The following is a 19,176-nucleotide window of genomic DNA, read 5'->3' as shown; positions in this document are numbered from 1 at the left end:
CGACGAACCTGAGATCGTCCAGACAGATCAATCGCTACCGACCATCTTTTCGCGACGATTCGCTTTCCGTCGGTACTGAGTGGTCGGGTCTGTTAATAAGTACGAACGGACTTGGCATCGTCGAGAAAAATCTATCGCACCCGATGAATTTTTCTCGAGGACTTGAAATCGTCGAGAACAATACATCGGTAGCGATAATCATTTCTCGACGATAGCAAGACCGCACGTACTGGGGATCGTTTGTGTTATATATTTAAAATAGCATTGTTCATTATTCTTCGCACCTCCCGAAAAAAAAAAATTGGACATTAAAAAAAACATATCTGATGATAAAACATTAAAACCATAAGAACAAATCTTTGATTTTATGAAATATTTTTTTACCTATATTTTTAGAAATCTAATTACTTCTAAATTGCTTTCGGACTCCGCATACAGAGATCTCCCGATGGAGTTTTCCAAAGATCTCGGTAGAACAAATATTTTTAAAATAACGTTATTTATTTAAAAATAAACTAAAAATGAAAAAAAATAATAAGAGTAGTTTTGAATGCCCAAAAAAAGTGTTAAAAATTAGATTAAGAAAATCAAGTACTTATTGAAATGTTAATCGTCACCACGATGTTCATGACGAAGATGATAATCTTTTTTAGTTTAGCTCGTTAAGAAATCTGTAGCACAACTAAAAATAGGTAGAGATTAGCAAAATTTTAGTAAAGTTTAATTATGAGATTATTTACATATGATGAATCTAAAACCCAGTTTGACCATAAACAAAAACGAAAAAGAAAACATACTTTTCGATGCACTGATCCCACTCTTATTTGCCATGAATGGCCGCTTACAATTGAACTGCAAAAAACAATACAAAATATATATTAGTGATACATATTGTGAAGAAATCTAGAATTTTCTAGTTGTAGAGAATTGAAAAGAAGAAAAAAACTAAAAACAAATGAGGTGTTTTTTCTATGTGAACGCTTGTATTTATATACTGAAGGTATGTTATTGTATTTTGAATCTTGAAAATTAATATTGAAACCTTACAGAAATATTCTCATTCTCACATTGCACTTTATAGAGAAGATCTTCAAGATATTTTAATTAACTTGCATAACAATATCAAAAACCTAATCCAAATTTATTGCAAATAAAAAGAAAAATGTGAATATCAAACAACTAATTAGTTAATATTAACATTTCCTTAACTAACAACTAATTAGGATTTCAAAATAAATTTAAATAACTACTTAATCGTAACTAATATATTCACATTAATTATTTTTGATCCGAAGATATCTCTTACCAAAAAAAAAACGATACTGCCATTTTGATTTTAAGTATTAATTATTAATGCAATTTATTTTTAAAAAGAAATAGAGCCGGTTTATGCGGCAAGTAGTTAAGGAAATATGTTTAAACCGAAATATATGTATAGAAAATCTTGATGAGCAAGTATAAAATATCTTTAAAAAATCTTTGAGTCGAAAATCTATAGAATCTGCCATATAGATGTTATAGAAAAAAAAATTAAAATCATTTAGTTATGCAAGATTTCTAATTCATTGGGTGGGATTGAATGTCGAATTATTATTGTTCATTATATTTAGGAAACAAATGTGATTTAATTTCCATAAATCTTTAGCATTTAGTGCATTTTAATAGAAAACAATTTTAGTGTCAAATATTGGTTTGTTAGAACCATATCTACTATTGATATATTTGGAAATATGATTTAACACAAATAAACCCAATTCATTGTCGAAATTATACATTAAATGCCAATTATACTGTCATTAATTTGTTGCTTAAAATCGTTATGTTAGAGATTTTGGAGAGAAAGAATATCGTAAATAGTATTTTTGGAGTAATTAAATTAGATATGAAATCTGGGATGTGAGATTTTAGAAAGTCTTGGTCGAGTAATAATGGAGAGATTTATGGCAATATTGTTGAGGTGTAAATCTTGGATTTTAATTCTGAAATTAAATATTAAATGCTAATGTTATACGCATATTTCCTTTAAAAACAGTTAATAATTACTCATTAGTTATTGTTTTAAAGTTTTGGAAGGTGTGGTGAGAAGTTAATTAAGGAAATTATAAATATGGTTAATAAAATAATTAAATTCGTTTTTTATTACAAACTTCTTTAATTTTCTTATCAACGATCCAAATAGGATTAAACCAGAGATATTTATTGAATCTGTTCAGTAGAATCAATTAGGTATTATTAGCATTCGGAGATATTTGATTATGGAAATAGTTTATGAATATGTCAAGTGCGAAATAATAGCTTAGTAGAGGGAAACACATATTTGGAAGGAATTTAAATTGACAGATACAAAAAATAACTTTGTTGCAGATTGCATTGGCGAAAATAAAGGAACAATATACACTTAAGATATGTGAGATGTTATTTGTATTGATTTTGGTAAAAATGGAGTTAATCAATTAGGTATGGTAAATGCTAAGTATCCGGAGATGATTAATATGGAAATAGTATAAGAATAAGTAGATGAATTAAAGACAACATAACTTCATTTATCAGTTTGAAATTAAGACAACATCCCTAAAATTGCTTATCCAAGATCCGAACAGACTAAAACCGGTTCAAACCCGGATCCAAAAGAATTAAAGCAAAAAAGTACTGTAAAAATGTATAAGTAGATTAAAAAAAAAAAAAAAAAAAGGAAACGTGAAGAAATGGAAAATGCGCGCGTGACAGATGCATTGAGTCTCTCGTTATGTCGAAATTGTTTCGTGAATCTGTCGACATTTTTTTGTTATGTTGCCATTTTTAATCAATTTTGTTATTTACAGTAACCTTCTTTTTTTTGGACCATTTTTGTTTTTCAAACTAAAATGGCATCTTCACTTTTTTTATTTTTATTTACTATACTTGTAAGTCTTGTATTCTTCCATTTTTCCGAAGAAAAAAAACAAAGTATTCTTGACAAAAAAAACAAAAAAGTATTCTTTTTATTTTACAAAAGATAAAAATCTTTGTTTCGTATGATATTGGTTGATTTATGGTATTTCCAAAAAAATTATCCATGTTTATTTAATAATTAAAAATTTATGAGAGAAAGAAATTAAAATGGAACTTTTAAAAAGGAAAAAAAGGACTTAAAACGGAAAATTTATAAATAAATATTCTGTCGTTAAAGAAATTGTTTTTTTTTTTTTCACTTTGGTTTATGGTGACTCTAAAACCAACTAAAACATCTGTCAAGTGTCAACACAGTTGACTAGTCAACGGATGTAGTAACCAGCTAATCCATGATCGTCGTGAGAGTGGAGTCAGCACAAACCTGCTACTATAGTAATACTAAATCAATTCAACCATATTATGCTATGTTTAGCCGCCCCAATTCCATTGCTATAGACTTTTCCATTGTGTAATCTTTTAATAGTTTCTAATTTTTTTTCAGTTATTTTATTAAGATTTTGATTCGATCACAGTTCCTCGTAAGTCGTATCGTAAAAAATTATTATTCAGTTTATATATCGTATAGTTTGGGAAATGTTTTTCTTTGCTTTGTTCTCTTTTCTCTTATCTATATACAATTAATACACTTAACTGATGTTTGTCTAAACCAATCAAGATTCTTAGTCCTACTCCTATGGTACATCATCTTATTAAGCGATTTCAATCTTAACTAACGTAACATGAGTGCGTGAGTATAATAATATAGTCTCGTGAGCTACTTTTATGGGATTATTGTCTAAAATGCCATTTTTTAGGAAAAACTTACGAAAATGCCATTTTTTGAATAGTTTACGGATTTTGCCTTTTTTAACACTTAAAAATGTACGTATTTTGTGATTTTTTTTTGCAAAAATACGTATTTTATACCAAATACTAAACCCTAAGAACAAATGGAACCGACTAAACTCAAACATAACGAGTGAAACGCATGTTAAATCATATTTTTGGAACCTGAAAAAGAGTAAAATTTACAAACTATTCAAAAAATGGTAAAATCCACAAATGCCACTATGAAAAAGAACAAAATCGGTAATTAATTATACTTTTATTTGTTTTGTATTTCAAGTTTTTTTTAATCAGAAAAGACAAATTTAGTAGCACGTGTGATAGATTCGCATATCCTCTGAAAGTCTGCTTTATTAAATACTTTTCGTACTTCTTGAATACAAAAATCGAATTAACGTGTAAATGCACATAGAATAATGTTGTTATACATGGCATCCATTACACATTAAGAATATTGGGACAATTTTTTTTGTTATTTTGTAAAAAGTTAGCACAACAAATATTCTAACAAACATATTCTTAGATCTAACCATTAAAAATCGTTTTATTATTAAATTGATTTTATTACTAGCGTGTCGATATGGATATATGAATGCATTTTCTGATATCTACATATACATTTTTACAGGGGATTTTTGCAAAAAGTCTTTTGGATCCGGGTTTTACCCGGGTTTAACTCTATTCGGATCTAGAATAAGCAATTTAATGGATGTTGTCTTAATTTCAAACTAATAAATGAAGCCATGTTGTCTTAATATCTTTCATATTAATGACCCTAATAAATAGCCGATTTTAATGGAAAATCGTTTTCATATTTATGCTCATAATAAATGTCCAGATTTTAACAATATAACGTATTTATTTTTTTAACAGTATATATATATATATATATATATATTATGTTAATAAATTTGTTTAATATTCTAATAATAAGCTATGTCATTTTTCTTTTACAATAACAGATTAAATATAGGCAATTGCCCATTTAAATTGCAATAAATTTAAAATCAAAATAACAATCTATATATATATATTTTTGCAGGGGGTTTTTGCTTTTAATAATTTGGATCCGGGTTTTACTCGGTTTTACTATATCTGGATCTTGGATAAGACATTTAAGGAAATCTAAAAAAAATCGTCATTAATGTAGATAATTACACATATATTTCGGTATAAGCATATTCCAAAAATCTCTCCTAAATCAAAGATATTACGTTCAAAAATTGTTGCCAAAAATCTCTCGCTTTCCTTCTAAAATCTCTACCATTGGCTGTCATCCCAACTAATTACTCATAATTACCTTTCCTATATTTCTTTTTTTTTTCGAGATTTGCAAGAAAATTACTCAATTCCAAAAATAAAAGATTTTGAAGATATTGTTACTTGATCAACAAGAGTTTAGGAGCTCACTCACCCAAAACCCTATAGTATTCTCAAAACATTATAAATACCTTTCATTAGTCTAATAAAAACTCACCAGTTTTACAGAAAATGAGAAATCGCAGACGTGATGCAATCTGTACGGACTCCGGGAAGAGCTAGGAGACAGTGGTGAACCGGGATCTAAACCTCGCCGACGATGTGAAGATGGTGACGAGGAGGAGATCGTAATTCTTTAGGTTTCGATTGGCAAAACAAGACGATCGGCGATCCAAAGCTCCACCGCCTGAAACGCAACATCGAATTGATCACACCGAATATCTTCAGATTTTGGATATGCTTTTCCGGTGGTAGCTTCAAAATACACGCCGAAAACTCCTTGATACGCTACACGGAGAGTAGATCCATGCGTTTTGCTGTAGCTTTGAAGAAACAAGGCTCAGATCGACGGAGCCGTTACTGTGACCGTTAACGACGGTGACTTCATCTGCTAAACCACCGATGATTGAGTTTGAACTTTCCGTTTCTAAGTTTTCCATTTTGGGTATATGAGAGAGTTGAATAAACACAATTTGGGCTCTATAGGTCTTTACAAAATTGGTAGACATGATTCTTTGTTATTGGGTTCTAATACTCTATGTGTTTATTTTTTCATTATGTGAACTAATGAAAGTTGCATACTTAATTTTTTTTTCATGGCAGTTCTAAACATATTATTTTTAATATTTGTGATTATATAACAATAATAGGTTAGTGTTAATTACATGGATCATTAAGGTTTGAATAGTGATAAAATAATTAGAAAATACAAATAAAATAACAAGGCCGGTGCAAAACTATTAATTCAGACCTTAATTATCGGATCAGTTCAAGCTTTAACCCATGTCTTTTTCTGAAATTGCTAAAAATAAGTAATGTTCTCAAATAAATTCAAATATCAAATCTTCATAAATACATTAAATACGTAAGATTTAAAATTATGGAGCAATCTTTTCTAATTAAATTCAAAAATTTCTAATTGATATATTTAAATTTTTTGGCTTTTGTTTGCCCATTTAGCTATGATTTTTGAGTTTTTATAAAATAGTTTTAAATATTACGGGACGAATTGTATGACACAGGTTTGGTTAGGATTGATATTAATATAAAATTAAAATATCACTAATATATCGCTATAACACATATTAAATCCTCATTTTATTATTTAAAATTTAGCATACGGTATACCGCGGGTAAAATCAGTATATGACGGGTTAAATCAGCATCTTATTCAAAATCATACAATTGAATCTATTGTTTTTATACTACGTCTATCTATAAAATTTCAATTTTTGTAATAAAATTTCGTCTCACGGTGTATTATACATTTAAATTAAACAAAAAAAATAGTATATATCTATAGAGTATCTTAAAACAAAATTTAATAAATTTTTCTAATAAAAATATAGACCCGCGGTGTACCGCGGGTTAACATCTAGTATATATAAAAAACGATGATTCCCAAAAAAATCCAATATTACAGACATCAGTAGAACATTAATAAGTCGAAATCAGAATGTGTATGTCGGGCTTGAAGCCCATACCTATACCTGATTGGAACCCATTTCCCGGATAACCATGTAAGCTTGATTGCTCCCGCAGGGCCGCGACGAAGTTTGGTTTGATAGTCGCGTCCACTATTGAATTCTCAGAGAATCAAGATTGAAGAAGAAGAGAGAGCTTAACAAACTTTTATTATTATCGTCAAAAATGTTGTTACAAAGCTTAAACCAAAACTAATGATGAGAATAAGCTTATATAGTAATATATTAAACCAAGATGTAGTTAACCAGAATTAACCATTCAATAACCGGTCCATATATCATCTGTAATACGCCCCTCTCAAGTCTTTATCTTCGAACTTGTCTGGTTTGGAAGGTAAAGACTTGACAATGACATTTGTTGAAGCAAATGATGAAAAGGACCAGGATGCAGAGCTTTAGTCAGAATATCTGCATGTTGATTCTCTGTAGGAACGTGTAACGCCTTTAAGTTGCCAGCTTTAATCTGATCTCTCACAGTATGACAATCGATCTCTATATGTTTTGTGCGTTCATGAAAGACCGGATTCATAGAAATGTGCAACGCTGATTTATTGTCACAAAATAGTTTTGCAGGGCAACTCACTGTGATATGAAGATCCTTGAGCAGCTGTTGAAGCCAAATGATCTCACAAGTGGCTTGAGCCATACTCCTATACTCTGACTCAGTGCTACTCCGACTAGCGACAACTTGTTTCTTTGATTTCCAAGAGATCAAGGAAGAACCAATGTAGACACAGTACCCTGAAACTGATCTCCTAGTATCTTTGCATGCAGCCCAGTCAGCATCCGAGAAAGCATTTAAACAAAGTTCTGAGTCTACTGAATACATCAGTCCTTGTCCTGGATTTGATTTTATATACCTGAGTACCTTATGTGCAGCTTGGAGATGTATATCAGATGGAGCAGAAATAAACTGACTCAACTGATGAACTGCAAATGTAATATCTGGCCTTGTGATTGTAAGATACAATAACCTTCCAATAAGCTCACGGTAAGAAGTAGGATTTGGTAATGGTACTCACATGTCTTTAGTCAGATGTAAAGAAGGATCCATAGGTATTGAGCTTGGTTTACAACCAAGTAAGCCTGCATCTTCTAGCAAGTTCTGAGCATACTTCCTCTGACATATTGATATTCCTTTTGAAGATCTGGAGATTTCCAATCCTAAGAAGAATCTTGCAGGTCCTAAATCCTTTATTTTGAATTCAGACCTTAACAATGCCTTTAATTGATCCACTGCTTCATCATTGTCACTTGCAATCATAAGATCATCCACATAAACCAAGATAGCAACAAATGAACCAGTAGTAGCTTTGACAAAAAGTGTATTGTCAGCAGGGGATTGTATATAGTTTGCACCTAATAACACTGAAGACAATCTCTTGTACCACTGGCGTGAAGCCTGTTTCAATCCATAAAGAGATTTCAGTAGTCTACAAACGGGATTAGGAGGCAAACCATTGTTCTGTGGGGGAGTATATCCTTGAGGTAAACTCATAAAAATTTCTTCATCCAATTCACCATGGAGAAATGCATTAGAGACATCCATTTGAGTTAAACTCCAACCCTTTATAGCAGCAAGACCAAGCAAAAACTTCACACTTGTTAGTTTAGCAACAGGAGAAAAAGTATCTAGGAAATCAATTCCTTCTTGTTGAGTAAATCCCTGTGCTACCAAGCGTGCTTTATATCGCTCCACTGTTCCATCAGGATTGTATTTGATGGTGAACACCCACTTACAACCCACTACATTCTTGCCTGGAGGTAATGATTCAACAACTCATGTCTTGTTAAGTTCAAGAGCATGTAACTCTTCATTAGCTGCCTTTGTCCATTTCTCAGACTTCATGGCTTGTTTAAATGTTTTTGGCTCTGTCTCTATATCATAAGCACAGATATAAGACTGAAAAAGAGGTGTATATTTGTCATAAGAAATGACAGAAGCAATAGGATATGGTGTAGTCTTTTTAGGTGATGATGAAACAGGACATGGTGTAGGCTTTTTAGGTGATGGAAGAAGAGAATATTGTGTAGGCTATTTAGGTGATGAAATAACTGGTCCAGTTGGTGGTAATGAAGAAATAAACGGAATAAGAGAGCAATGATACTCAGACAGATAACTAGGAGCTCTAGTAGTGCGTTTAGTCCTAGCCATAGGTACAGAATTAAGACCAGTATCATGCGTCTCTGTGTTACTAGTAGAAGAGATGGTACTAGGATTTATTGCAGATGATGATGCAGTAGTATCAACAAGAGAATCTTCATCTAGTAATTGTCTCAACAAAATGTAATGGTGCAGGAAGAGGTAAAATAGAATTTGGAAACATGTCTACTGCTTTATGGAACAAATCACTAGTTTTAAAAGGAAAAGTTTGTTCTTGAAAAACCACATTTCTAGAGATTGAAACAGAATGAGTTTCTAAGTCTAACACCTTATAGCCTTTAAAACCAGCAGGATAACCTAGGAAAACAGAAGGTCTTGCTCTAGGTGAAAATTTAGTTCTTTCATTATGATGTGTGGAAACATAACACAAACAACCAAAGTTCTTTAAAAGCGAGTAATCTGGTAGTTTTCCAAGTAAAAGTTCATAAGGAGACTTATTTTGAAGCAATGGTGATGGTAAACGATTAATCAAGAAAACTGCTGTAAACACACAATCATTCCAGTATTGAAGAGGGACATTAGACTGAAAAAGTAAAGATCTAGCAACGTTGAGAAGATGCTGATGCTTTCTCTCAACAACAGAGTTCTGTTGAGGAGTATAAGCACAAGAAAAATAATGCATCATGCCATTTTCTTTAACCAATTCAGTGAAAGCAAGTTCAGGTGCATTGTCAGATCTAATAGCTTTTATTTTTGTATTAAACTGAGTAGAAACAAGTTTATGAAAAGCAGGAAAAACTGTTGAAACATCCTTTTTATTTCTTAGCATATAAATCCAGGTGGTTCGTGTACAATCATCTACCAATGTAAGAAAATATTTAAAACCCTCAACAGATTCAACACTAAAAGGACCCCATATATCCAAATGAACAAGATCAAATGGTTTTAGAGCTAAATTGTTATGAGAAATATAAGCTAATCTTTTCTGTTTTGCTAAAGGACATATAGAACATGCAGAATTTTGTGAATCTAAAGACTTTAGAGAAGGAATAACACTAACAAGCTTCTGTAAAACAATAGACGATGGATGGCCTAATCTTTGATGCCAAAGCTTTCCATCTATGACAGATCCAGAGAAAGAACAAGCAGGTGTTGATGGAGAGAGGGAAGTATTCTCTGTTACAAGAATGTATAAGTTGTGATATAGTCTACCCCTCCCAATCATCAAACCCTGAGAATGTTCCTGAATCAAACAACAATCAATATAAAAATGAGCAGAACAAGATATTGTTTTAACCAATGAACTCACACTAATCAAATTGAATTTAAAATCCGGTACATGCAAAACATTATGCAAAATGAGTGTTTTAGTAATGCAAACAGTGCCTGTATGTGTAATGGAGACCCTAGTACCATTTGGAAGAGTAACAGTAACACCTGAGACTGATTTTAATTCCCTAAACATGGCTAGATTTGAACATACATGAATAGAAGCTCCACTATCTATAATCCAAGCATCAGGAGGTAGAAATTTTTGTAAAGAAGAAAGAATGTGATTCTGAAAAGTGAGATTATTATTTTGAAATTTTAGACTGGTAGAAGGAAATAGAAATTCAGTACCAGAAGTGGATGTATGAGCCATCAAACCATGTTCTGAGATAGTGGCAGTGGGACTAGGTGTGCTTGAAGAAGTTACAGGCTCTGAAACTTGAACTTGAGCTTGAAATTGCGAAACCATTTGTTCTATTTGCTCCGGACTAAAATTCTGAAGATTTTGACTATGTCCACCTTGTATAACCTGCGGTGCATATTGAGGAACCAAAGTACCATAAGAACCATTCATTGGCATAGGCATTTGCATATATTCTTCTGTTGGATAAGTGCCATTCTCAGTATACACATGAGCTACTGCATTTGCCTTTTGCATTGAATTGGTATAAGGCATCATCTGCATCTGAGATTGTGATTGCATCCTAGGCTGAATTTGCATCATTTGCATCCGAGGCTGTAAAGGAGGATTACCTCTGTAAGTATATCCAATAGCCCCTGCCTTATAACCAGTGGATATCCTAGAATCTTGAAACACTTTTGAACTATATGTCCTACTTTCCCACAGTGAGAACACACCGGCTTCTGTGATGGTCTAACAGTATTATAAGCAGCAATATATGCATTCTCAGCATCATTCATCATAGGAGAGGAACTCTGAAAAGCAACATTATCAACTCTAGTAGATGGTTTAACAATTAACACTCTTCTGTCTCTCATCCTGAGTGACAATATTGAATGCTTCTTCTATAGTAAGAATAGGCTTTAACATCAGTATATGATGCCTAGTCTGATCATAACTCTCATTTAACCCCATAAGGAACTTAGTTACCCTACTTCTCTGTTGCATTTTCTCCCATTTAGCAGCTGCATCACACTCACAATGACCACATGTACACACAGGAAGCTCTACATAATTTTTCTGTTCTTCCCACATAGTAAGCAAAGCTGTATAATAAGTGGATACATCCATAGCTCCTTGTTCAATCTTAATTAACTTCTGTTCAATATCAAATATTATAGGAGCATCATCTTGTTTGAAACGAGTTAACAAATTGTTCCAAATTCCTTCTGCAGTTGCTATAAAAAGCAAACTCTGACCAATCTTTTTATCAACAGCATTCATCAACCATGTAGAAACAATATCATTGCAACGTGACCAAGCACCATAATCACGATGATCAATCAGAGGTTTAACAATCGTACCATCGACAAATCCCAACTTATTGCAAACATTCAAAGCCATCAAAATTGAACGACGCCAAGATGGAAAATCAGAGGAATTGGATAAACGATCGGAAACAAGAACAAGACCTGCGTGATCGGCACTATGTAGATAATAAGGATTATCATACTGATTGGCTGGATAACGCGGTTGTTCATTAGCATTTAACGGCAGATAAGTCACCGGAATCGGCGGTGGAGGAACATAAGATCCCATTCTCAGTGTAAGAACAGGAAATTACAAAGAAAAGTGTGACGAATTGAGTAAAGAAAGCAAGAATCGTCAACACTGGAGGTCAACGAAAGGAAAATAAAAGAAAACGGAACGGGAAAATCAAAATTCTGGTGAAACAAAAGCAAGAAATCGCATATTGCGAACAATCAAAAGAAGCTAAGAACAAATCGAAAAGCTCATCTCCGGCGAACAGACGATTGCGGAAGAAGACGATTATGCTCTGATACCATATTGAATTCTCATCATCAGAGAATCAAGATTGAAGAAGAAGAGAGAGCTTAACAATCTTTTATTATTATCGTCAAAAATGTTGTTACAAAGCTTAAACCAAAACTAATGATGAGAATAAGCTTATATAGTAATACATTAAACCAAGATGTAGTTAACCAGAATTAACCATTCAATAGCCGGTCCATATATCATCTGTAATATCCACAAATGAGTTATGTAGATTGTAATTGTAGAGTCGACTTAAACCATATTTTCATTATTTGTTTAAAATCAACTCAAACCTAGGATGAAAACTAATGCATGCATGAATATCTCATGTAGTCATGTACAGATTAACATTGTGGCCTTTAACCTAATATCTTTCTGGTCTTTTTTTGTCCTTCTATATATGTTTTAAGAATGTATCTTTTTGTAAAGAAAATATTTAAGCTTCTAAACACATATAAATCCAAACATATTTACATTATACATAGCTAAAACTGAATATCCTTTTTTATTAGTGAGTAGAACTTTGAAAGGAAATTTATTGTAGCTTTAAATAAATACCGTAGAAAACGGGTTTTCATCCTAAGTAAACGTCAAGAGTGGTGAAGTATTATGTAGAGCAAACTTTACAAAACTTTGAAATTCATCGAAGTACCAAAATCTTTTATATGAACCCTATAATTCATGAATATTAAACCCAAACTGGTTCTCTTTCACAAATTGAGAGATTGTTAAATACATTACATAATACCCAATTTACAACATTTGTGGAAAATGAGAGTCATGAGACAACAAACATTAATGATTTGGGATTATGTGGCTTCATAAGTGAGTATCCTTTATGATATCATCACAACATTCTTCACCAATTCATTGATCAAGTGGGAGAGCAATATCATTCTCTGATTATGTACGAATTTCTACAGGCTCTGGATATTCACACACCTTCGTGCCAAATGAAAAATTTATGATCAACAGAATCTCTCTCATATTGTAGCTCCATGCAAATTAAAATAGCAAACTCTTCGTTCCTTGATAGGAAAAAACATTAGATATAGATGTGAGTATTGATCTGGAGAACATAATTTTTTTCTTATTAATTGGAAAGCTCCTAACTTAGAACACTTTCTTTCTTGCTCAGCTGATTATATATTTTGAACATTTAAATACAAAGTGTGCAAATTTATGATCTAATGTAGTAACGCAAAACCAGAAATGCCAAACTTAAAGCACTGATAACCACCATTTACTAACCAGCATTAATTAACTATCATAAAATGTGATACATGCATACCCAAATAACTATGATCAACGAACAAATCTTAGTGGAAACTATAAACAAATATGAATTATTTTCAACTCATGATCAAAATAAAGCAAGTAACTTTGTGTAGATAGGTCAGAAATGATACCAAATGAAGGAGTACACGTAATCTCTACTACTGTTTCTTCAACCTCAAATCGAATAAGGGAACATCATGATAACATCGTGGACTTCAAAACAAGATGCTTCTCCTTTCCCACATTACCATTTCTCAAAGTAAAACAAAACCTTTGCATACCTTTTTGAAATTCTGGGTCCTTCTCTTTTTCTTACTGTTTTAACCTTTTTCTAGAAGACTATATAGTCCAAAGACTACTCACTATAAATGAGGAAAAATCGAAGGTTATACATGGCTTAAAAAAACTATGTAACAGAATCAAGAAATGAAATGAAGAGCTCAACATAAAGAAACAGTGAATAGGATCAATATTAAAAATCAACTTTATGTATGAACTCAAACAAAGAGAATCGAGAGAATCAAGAAGATGGTTAATCGTAAAATCACCCTAGATCGAGGCTCTTCATAGCCAAGAAACAAGTCAAGATCGTCAGATTCAAGACATTGATAAAGTTGTATATAGATCAAGAGGGTTTTACGAAGAAACCCTAACAGATCTCTATTGGCAGTATACCCACCTCCTTCTTCCACACAAAACACATATATATACACACATGTACAGGAGGAGGTGGACAGAATGCCAAAGATGTCTGTAAGAAACTCTTTGTCAAACCCTCATGAAAAGGAACAAAAGTTTAAAGATCCAATCTATTTCCAGTGTTCTTGAAGGAAACCCTCTCATAAAATTGGAGAGACACAAAAGAGTATTTTGATAGATGGAATAGTGATGGGAGAGAAGGACGGTGGTGATATTTATTGGTATTGAGAGAGAGAGATAGAGGCAGATGAGTTCTCGTTATGATGGGCTATATAAGCTTGGCTTAAAACCCTAGATGGTTGTGATGGAATAAGAGAAGAGATCGAAAGGATTCGGATTTTAATAGACCTCAGATCTAACAACATCAACACATAAAAGTGGAAGAGAGAGATTAGAAAAGAAGTAAAAAAGAGAAACTGTGAATAGTTTTTTTTTGTTGGTTTTTGTTACCTCACTAAAAATAGTTTTAGCAACTTTCCAACGGGGTTCACCTTTGCGCCTACCGTTTCCGTTTGCTTTTCTTTATTTTCTCAGCCTTTTTCCCGGATAAAGAAACGTTGACGTTGGCAATAATCTACAGAGAGTGTAACCCAAAATAAAAAATAAAAAATAACTGACAACAGAAATATGTATATGAGCATTTGTAATTTTTTTTTATTTCTTTGATGAAAGAGCATTTGTAATTTGAATAATAAAGTATCACCTCCTGCATATTTTTCTCCGTATGACTTAGTTTATAATTTCTAAGAATATAGTTCTAGACTAAGAATGGGTTTTGTTTTTGGCTGAAACCAATTGCAACAAGTTGTTCATATGTAATTTTCTTGATAATATTCATATATATATAGCTACAAAAACGTTACGAACTAACAAAAATATATTAGTAGACAAGCATGCACCATGCATGTTGTCACGTTGATCACTACAACCGTTACTAATAAATAAACTATTTAAAATGATTAATAGTAACGTAAAAATCCCAAATTACGGTACCGATCGATTTGTATCAGTCCAGTGTTCACGTACACGTTGCAATGTATCTCAGTGCAAAAAGAAACGGATGATAAATTTAAATTTATTTATTTATATATATTTGACAGCTTTTTTTAATAAATAGTTATGGTAGTATAATATTTCGAATGATCATGTTGATGTGAATATAACAATTTCCTCACTTCTGGTTTATGCGACGGTGTGAGACAACTTCCAATTAATGGGTCCATTTACTAATCCACTAGAGGCAGTGGATTACAGAATCCAAGGCTCGGGGTAAAAATGAATAACAACAGTAAGTAAGACGTCTAAAGTTTGAACCTATATGACTTAAACCCATCAACTATCTCTAAGGGCTAAATAAAGAAGGGTAAGATCTTTGGGGTTAAAAAGGGTTAATCACTTCTCTTCTTTTTTTTGACATGGCCAGTCAGTCTCTAATATTACAATAAATGGAATATACATTATTGTTTGATACATTATAGATTAGCAATAGGAATTTAAACATCTTTCCCTACAGGCGATTGATATGTCGCACTCATCACTCCCACGACCTTCATGATCTCCTTTATGCTCCTAGACGAAATTGCTTCGACAAATCCCTACTTTTTGTTTAGTTTTAAGTTTTGAGTGAAAAAAAAGAAACAAACTTCCATAAAAGTGGAGTTAGTATTGTCATAAATCCATTTGAACAATAATAGCTGACCCCTTCAAGATATTAATTGCACCAACTCATAATAATACGTACTTCCTCACTATTTATTGCCTGAAATCTACCCACCCCCTATTTTTGGCCATCAACACCTCATACTCTCTCAAATTTTAAGAACTGAAAAAAAAAAAGTTAATTCAAAACATTGATAATTTTTCCTATAAAGATTTAAAGTTCACTACTAAATTTAAATCAAATTCCTTTCTTTTTTACTGGGATTAGCGAGAATGAAGTTTCACGGTTTATATATGCATGGATTCAATCGACTACCATAATTTGGCCGTTTAAAACAAAAAAAAACTTGGCCATTTGAAAAACAAAACATTCAAGTTGAAGTAGCTAGGTACACTGTAGCTTATAGACTCATCGTAGTAATATCGTCTGCCAATTTAGTTTCACATACTTATGCATTAGGTTTATGGCCAATGGGTTTGATATTTATATGCATTCAATGATAATGAAAGTAAAAACTGATATAGCGGGTTTGTCGGATTGTGAAGATGTCAGTGCTATGATTGAACCATTTAATAAAAGTCTCAAATTTCTGCTTTCCAGAGCATTACAGGCTATTGGATTCAACTTCTGTATTGTAAGGTTTAGTTTTATATTTAAAAAACAAAATTTACAAATGTGAAAATGTGTTCTTTTAACACCGAGCATCAACGATTTCAAGTAAAACTTCCATAAGAGCATGCAACAACAAAATTATGGTGGATGTCAAATTTATATGTTCATGTCTTTACTTTAGTTTATGCACTTTGAACGTAAAAACCCAATTTCACATATTGACATAAATCGGACCATTAATATATATGAGAATCTAACTGTTTTTTTCTGTGTAAAGATAGTCTTAAATTTTTGTGTGGTTATATACACATTTCATAAAAAAAATAACTAGTCTTAAATTTATCATAGCTAGCTAGCTTTATTGTTGTGAAAACTTATAATTTGTCTACGAAAACTGTTTGTAATACTTTAAGCCTGAAACATCCTAAAGGAGTATAGGTTCAATTCCTTCGACTCACTATATATACATTGGGGTAAAAAGGTTGGCAAAAAGTGGATTAAATACTAATAAGAACAATTACAAGTCGCCAGCGCAAATCATAATTATGGTTTAGCAAATTTATTCCCTTCTTGTCACCTTTTTCCTTCTGCATGCGTAGCACTCTCTCATGCATATCATCATCATTATCGTCATGTACTATTAATTTTATGCGTATTAATTAATTCAAATCCACGGATTAACATTTGATTACAATTTATATATTTGTTATATTCTCCAATTTATTTATTAAAATTTTAAAAAACTTTGTTATGGTCGATCGCAAACTTCTTAGTTACATTTTTTTTTTTTTATATCAATATACAGAACGCAAATCAGAAAAATATACTTTAAGAACTTTACTCAATTGGTATGTTAGCTAAAAAGAGTTATATTTGCATCCAAATTCTTTACAAAGAAGAATAAGTTGAATTTATTTTTGTTTTTCTTTTTACTTGGGAAGATCTATGTGAGATTCCATGATTACAAATCTTTTAGGGCAGCATATCACGTGATGCAGAAGGTATTTAATGAATAACTTGATTTGTTCTTTATGCAGTTGCCGAGTATTTATTGACATTTTTAATTCATATTCATATATATAAAAAAATACAATCTCTATTGAAAATGACGATTGCAGAAATATAAAAACGTAGAAGATAAACGATTGAAGAGACAGTGTTGGGTTGGGTCGAACGTCAAGTGATAGGATGTCACAAAAGATTGGCTTTTTGTTATATGATTTCAAAACATGAATCATGAAGTCCCATGACTATATAATATTCACATCACCTACTTTTGGGTATCCTTTACCCTTTTACTCCTCCTGTATTATGTTTTCATTTAGTAACATTTAGGGGGTGTATTGGAACAAGAATTTGAAAACATTTGGTGGATTTTGCATTTTTAGGTTTTTGAGAGAGTTTAGTTAGTTGTTAGGATATTTGGGTTGATTTGTTAGATTTTTTATTGGTGGTTTGGGGAGATTTAAAGAGGTGATTTGCTATAATCAAGGATTTATAATTAAAATTTCAGATGATTGTAGTAACAGAACCAAAATCTAACAGAGGATACTATGAAACTAGAATATATCGACATCGAGAGTAAAGCTTTAAACATTGCTTATGCCACGAACAAGCTTTCTACACAACAACAACTCTGTGCAAAACATCGTCCTCTAACCAACTATTATTTGCTTAGATATATTGATTCATAGATTAATTTAACACAACAACAATAAAAGGAGAGAAAGAGAGAGATATGAGAACAAAAGTCAAATAAGAAGCCATGGAAAACAAAACTCAGATTTATTATAGTTAGCCAAATTTAACTTGTTTATAATTAAGGTCATCGATTGAGAATTGCTAATGCATCAATACATATCCTTTATAATTTAACATACTGAAACAGAATGTGAACCTTATTTTCTTTGAATGATGAAAAAAAAAGACGAGAGACGGACCATCGTGGAATATCTTTTTTTTTTTTTCAATGAAATCCTTCCAAATAACTCCTATGGAGGTGTGATTTTTTCATGCTTATTTTTCAACTAAAAAGTTATCAAAAATCTCCCAAAATCACTGTTAAGTATTTCTTCTAAAAGTTTTTGTTAAGTTTGAATAACAGTGGATTTGATATAATTTTTATAAATCCTTGATTGAATAACAAGTGATTGTGAATTCTTTTGGATGATTTTACATAAATGTCAAGTTCAATAACATGAGATTTGGAAAGGTATTTATAAATCACAAGTTGAATAACACATGATTTTAAAAAAAAACCAATTTTTTAAAAGATCCTTGTTTCAATACACCCCCTTAAATTGCTCATGGTTTAACTACAAGTCATGTCTACGAGAGTTCAATTTTAGCCTCCAAAATGTTATTCATGTTGTAACATTTGTAATTTTACTTAACTATTCATTCATGCAACTTTCAATTACTATGAATCTTAATTTCCAAATAAAAAAAAAACCATATTGCTCAAATGTGTAGCATAATAACTTAGGTGCCATGCCAAATATAAAAGAAAAAGCCCACATGATGGTGGGCTGGTGGTAAGGCGAGCCCATGGTGGTTGGGTGTAACTCCCTCCTCCCCATGGTTCGATTCCTCGCTTCTGCTGTTATCAACATTATTGTGGGAAGTCTGTCAGTTGGACTTTGGTCCAATTGGTTTACCTGGTAGTCAGAAATGCAGGCGGCCTGACTATTCCTAACAATTAGTCGGAAGGCATTCCAAACTCGGGATAGGCAGAGTGGTAGCCCGAAAGGCCTAGCCGTTAACACGGTGGACAAGTCCATTATGTAGCACCTCGGTGCGTTCCTACCGGGGCCGACCGGATAGCCGATAGGGTTTATAAAAAAAAAAAAAAAAAAAA

The 19,176-nt window shown here is 32.1% G+C and overlaps 1 long non-coding RNA gene across 1 annotated transcript; it reads right to left on the bottom strand.

Moving 5' to 3' along the window:
* Positions 1-12,650: 12,650 nt before the first annotated feature.
* LOC110224595 lies at positions 12,651-14,869 on the bottom strand. Its single transcript, XR_002329092.1, has 2 exons — positions 14,751-14,869; positions 12,651-14,621 (listed from the first exon to the last, which is right to left on the bottom strand). It is a non-coding gene; the product is annotated as an uncharacterized LOC110224595 (long non-coding RNA).
* Between the last annotated feature and the right edge of the window lie 4,307 nt (positions 14,870-19,176).

The sequence above is a fragment of the Arabidopsis lyrata genome (genome assembly GCF_000004255.2).
Source record: "Arabidopsis lyrata subsp. lyrata unplaced genomic scaffold ARALYscaffold_1, whole genome shotgun sequence".
NCBI classification, from domain to species: Eukaryota; Viridiplantae; Streptophyta; class Magnoliopsida; order Brassicales; family Brassicaceae; genus Arabidopsis; species Arabidopsis lyrata.
Note: the sequence above shows the minus strand (reverse complement) of the source record. Positions and strands in the feature narration are given on the sequence as shown.